Source organism: Palaemon carinicauda, chromosome 27 (genome assembly GCF_036898095.1).
Source record: "Palaemon carinicauda isolate YSFRI2023 chromosome 27, ASM3689809v2, whole genome shotgun sequence".
NCBI lineage: Eukaryota > Metazoa > Arthropoda > Malacostraca > Decapoda > Palaemonidae > Palaemon > Palaemon carinicauda.
Genome location: NC_090751.1, coordinates 12002649 through 12007648, shown reverse-complemented (window position 1 = coordinate 12007648; position 5000 = coordinate 12002649). Strand labels below are relative to the sequence as shown.

Sequence of the window (5000 nt, the reverse complement as noted above, 5' to 3'; positions counted from 1 at the left end):
AAAATGTTGCTGTAGACCTTTGTCTTGTACATAGGTATAGCTTTACGTATTTTTTTATTGTCTTATAACATAGTAAATTCCCAATTTCACTTACATTCTGGCTAACTGATTTGAAATTCGAATATATGTGCCTCCATCCGTACATGTAGGGTTGTATTAAGTGTGACTTGCTACTGGTGATGATCCTGTAATTTTGTAAACAATTTTCCCAAAGCTAGAAGTGTGCCATAGCTTAAGCCCCACGTCTTTTTCAATATATATATATATATATATATATATATATATATATATATATATATATATATATATATATTTATATATATATTATTATATTATATTATATATATATATGTATATATATATATATATATATATATATGCGTAAAAATCACAGGGATACGTGATGCTCAGATGCAGAAGAACCACAAGTAAAATACAAATATGAAATAAAAGATTAAATCTTGACTAGTTTCGTGATAGTTTCGTGATACTTCTTCAGTCCTCTGAAGAAGTATCACGAAACTAATCAGGACTTAATCTTTTATTTCATATTTTTATTTTTCCTTTGATTCTTCTGCATATATATATATATATATATATATATATATATATATATATACTGTATATATACCTATGTATACAGTATATTTATGGGTGTGTGTATGTATATACTTTATATATATATATATATATATATATATATATATATATATATATATATATATATTGATATCGATATGCATGAACATATGGCATATATAGAAACGGGATAGAAAGTACAGAAATTTGCACCATATCGAGGAAGTTTCTGTCATATATTACACACGACATACATAATTAGGAAGTTCACGCACAAACGCACACTTACATACACATAAAGTAGCTTTTGGGTCAGTCTGGACGATTTCTCTCTCTCTCTCTCTCTCTCTCTCTCTCTCTCTCTCTCTCTCTCTCTCTACTCTACTCTTTCTCTCTGCGGTACGAGGCAGTGGACGAACATACGAACACATTCCGTCGTCATCTGCTCGCTAGTGTTGGCTGGAGGACCTAAATTGAAAGTAGCAAGCCAGTGTGCCTCGTGCCGTGTCTGTGAAAGTTAGGATGTACGATTTCTCCTCCGGTAGAGGCTCCTAGCGTGGTTTGTTGTGAGGACTGATCTTAGTCTTTCCTGAAGGAGTGACCTTCGCATTATAAATGCAGTCTTCAACGTTGCTGCTTCGAAATCACGTGACGTTTCAATTGCCCTACGTTTTTATAGAGTTGAATTCATCCTTGAAATTGGATAACTTATAGTTATTTTATTGCTTATTCCTTACAAGAGAACTCCGGAAGTGTATCTTGGGACCACTTGGGGAACGTGGTCGCTTTTATCAGCATGTTTTCTCGCATCTGATTGGAAACTGTTTTACGTTAATGTGCTATGTGAAAGAGATCTTCGCGGGCGCAGGATTAATTTACACGACGGCTTGAGGTATGCTATTATAGAAGTTTGTATTCTCGTTTGTTTTACGTGTAATTATATTATATATATATATATATATATATTTATATACAGTATATATATATATATATATATATATATGTATATATATATATATATATATATATATATATATATATGTGTGTGTGTGTGTATATATTTATATATAAATATACATATATATTTATATATAAATATATATGTATATATATGTGTGTATATATATGTATATATGTTTATTTATATATATATATATATATATATATATATATATATATATATATATATATTATATATTATATATATATATATATATATATTAATTATCATTTTTCATTTTTTTTAATGGTGCCAAAACTATAAGGTTGGTAGACAAAGTCTCTATTTCTTGACCCTATCTAAAAGTGTGTACATAAATGAACCATAAACGCTATGAGCAATTTCGGGCATTTTTCAACCAATTTTGGGCCCACCTATTGGTGTTTGAAACTGGGCGAAAAAATTAATCTTATAATATCTGCTGATCCTGGAAAAATAAAGTGGAAAGATGTGGAAAGGTAATTTGATATAAGCTACTGATAGCCATTACAATGAAAGTAAATCCCTTGCAAAAGTTAGACATAAATAAAGGAGAAAATGCTGATATAGTTGTATTTGAAATAGGGAAAGAGTAAAATTTTTCATGTAAAAGAAATAGTGCTTCTACACTTATTTGCGGTTGTTGTCAAACGTTGACAATACATGTAAATAATTTTGAAATGTTAGTTGTGGAATAAAGTTGTTTGGCAATGAACTTTATTGATTGGGCATATTGGAGGAGATAGTGTGTTGCAGATTCTGTTTGCCAAAAAGAGCAGTAGTAGCTATGCATAAGTTTCAAAAACTGATGGCAGAAAATTACTTTCTTGCTTTCTTGATTTACTCCAGACGTTTGTATTATTTTTTTTTTTTTTATGTCCTACTATTTGCTGTCAAATTAATGAGCCAAAATATTCGGTACAGTTGATTGATAATCATGGAATTGCGCGATTGTAGATGAGAAGCCTCATGCAGAATATTTATATATTTTCTTTTTCAAATAGCTTTTAAACATATACTTTAACATTCTCTAAAGAAAATCAAGTAATGATTATTAATAATATATTTTCAGGTCTAGAGAAAATCCCTACTATAAGATAAATAATTCTAGTAGCGTAAAAATCGGTCATTGAAATGCCGTCGGCGATTATATCTGTGCGGATTTAGATTTAGAATATCTTAATTGAATGAAAAGGTTCATGATAAGCAAGGTGAAAGCTTTTCGGTTCAGTCCTGTAAGTGTAGGTTTGCGGTATACTGATTAAAGAAATGGAGCTAAAGGAATCTCACTTTCTAAAAGGAGTCTGCTTTTTTTTTTTAAATTGTGTTGCCAGAATTTGTTATAAGGACATAACAATTTTTGCAATTCTGTTCTTAAACTTTTTCAGTCGGCTATAGATGTGTTTAGGCGAGAGAGAGAGAGAGGAGAGAGAGAGAGATGGAGAGAGAGAGAGAGAGAGAGAGAGAGAGAGAGAGAGAGAGAGAGAGAAATTTCGTGAACCTTGTATGAAGAAATACTTTGTCTATGCCTTAGTTGTGTGAATTCAGTAATATATTATAGCAGTAATTCAATGAATTGCTGCCTCAACTATTTCTTAAGTCAGTTAGATGTTAGATAGATATTGGGAAAGAATTCCAGGAAATTTGTATTATTATAATCGAATTTTGAATATGTGTATTATCTGGTTTATGATGGTTGGTAAGCACGGTGGAAATGTGAGTTTAATTGCCAATGTGTGAGAAATTAAAGATATATTAGGGCAGAGTATAAAGGAGCTACGAAGGATCGTCATCTACTGAATAATTTATAGACATCTCGTTGCGATGATAGTGGGATGTTGGACGTATCCAATGTATCACGTAATTCTTTGCTTGATAACGCGCAGAGGCAGAAAGATAATTGAAGGTCATATTTACATAAACTGTCTAGCAACAGAACATTACCTTGATGCAATATTTCATCATCTCCTCCTACGCCTATTGACGCAGAGGGCCTCGGTTAGATTTCGCCAGTCGTTTCTATCTTAAGCTTTTATTTCAATATTTCTCCATTCATCATCTACTTCGCGCTTCATAGTCCTCAGCCACGTAGGCTTAGGTCTTCCAACTCTTCTAGTGCCTTGTGAGCCAAGCTGAACGTTTTGTGAACTAATCTCTCTTGGGGAGTGGGAAGAGCATGCCCAAACCATCTCCATCTACCCCTCATTATGATCTCATCCACATATGGCACTCGAGTTATCTCTCTTATAGTTTCAAATGGAATATTTACGGTTTAAAAAATACTACCCGACTTAGAGATGAAATAATATTTTATATATTGTGTTTACCATAAATACATTTTCATATTAGTATCTAAAACATCCAGGTAGTATACGTTAAACAGTACTTAATGGATTTTGATAGCAAATTATTTTCTTTGAGAAACTTAGTTTTTCCTTTTATAACCTGCATTTTATTGAGGTATATTTAATCATCTTGATTATTCTTTAAACCCCATATTTTATGTGAATGATTAATTATTCCAATGTCTTCAGCTATATAGACATTGGGCAGTAAAATCTACTAAGAACATAATGAGACAGTGAAAATTAGATATTTAGTATTTTTATCATTATTAGATTTTTTTTATCTTGATGTTAACGTTCATCACATTTTTCACATTGCAGATTTTTTTTTAATTTTGATTTTTTTTTTTTAAAACTTGACCTGTAAATAAAATGGGATTAGTATTATTATTATTAGGATTATTCTTTTAATCATAGAGAAGAGACACAAGAAAATATAATTGACCTGTCTTACTTATTGATATGTGACTTATAGACTGACATCGTCACATCAAATAAGGAAGAAAATGTTCCCCAAATTTAGAGAATTCGATATTATATATGGAGAAATTCTTGAAACTAGAGAATAATTGAAAGTTCTGTTAATAGAAATGTAAAGAAAAAAAAATCTGATTTATGTGTTTTCAGGAAAAGTGCGTAAAATTTTGGACCTGTTACGAGTTTTCCTCCGCATTTCTCGCCCCATGAAATAAGTGCAAAATTATTAGAGATTGCAACGAATCATGGCAAGTTATGGGACACCCAAAGATAGCAGCAAAATTGGGCAATTCGTATTGCTAGTACATGAGTGAAAGGGAGTTTGGCAACAGATAAACAATACGATAAAATAGAAGAAAATGGTTGAAAAACGATATAAAAGGCCATGACTTTTTTTTCCAGTTTTTAGAATTGTCTGACATCCTTAGGAGAAAAAAGAAGGCATGATAAAAAATTATACTTCAGGTTTTATCTGTTCTGGGGGGGGGGGGGAGATATCTCGTTTTTGGGTGGGGGGGTGGGGGTATCAATTTACACAAATATTTCGTAACTTTTTTTTTTTTTTTTTTGTGTGTGTGTTGTGTATTACGCTTCCGTCTTTCATACCGTCGAATCACAAT

The 5000-nt window shown here is 31.4% G+C and overlaps 1 protein-coding gene across 4 annotated transcripts in view; it reads left to right on the top strand.

The window, feature by feature from the left end:
• LOC137620532 (trypsin-1) overlaps positions 1-5000 on the top strand; it is a 255486-nt gene that overhangs the window by 59807 nt on the left and 190679 nt on the right. The window contains exon 1 of one of the 4 annotated variants that reach the window (XM_068350736.1): positions 1081-1471. The exons of the other annotated variants lie outside the window; for them this stretch is intronic. The gene's annotated coding sequence lies outside the window, so the exon portion shown is untranslated. Of the gene's footprint in view, positions 1-1080; positions 1472-5000 lie in introns of those variants that run through there. 4 annotated transcript variants of the gene reach the window in all.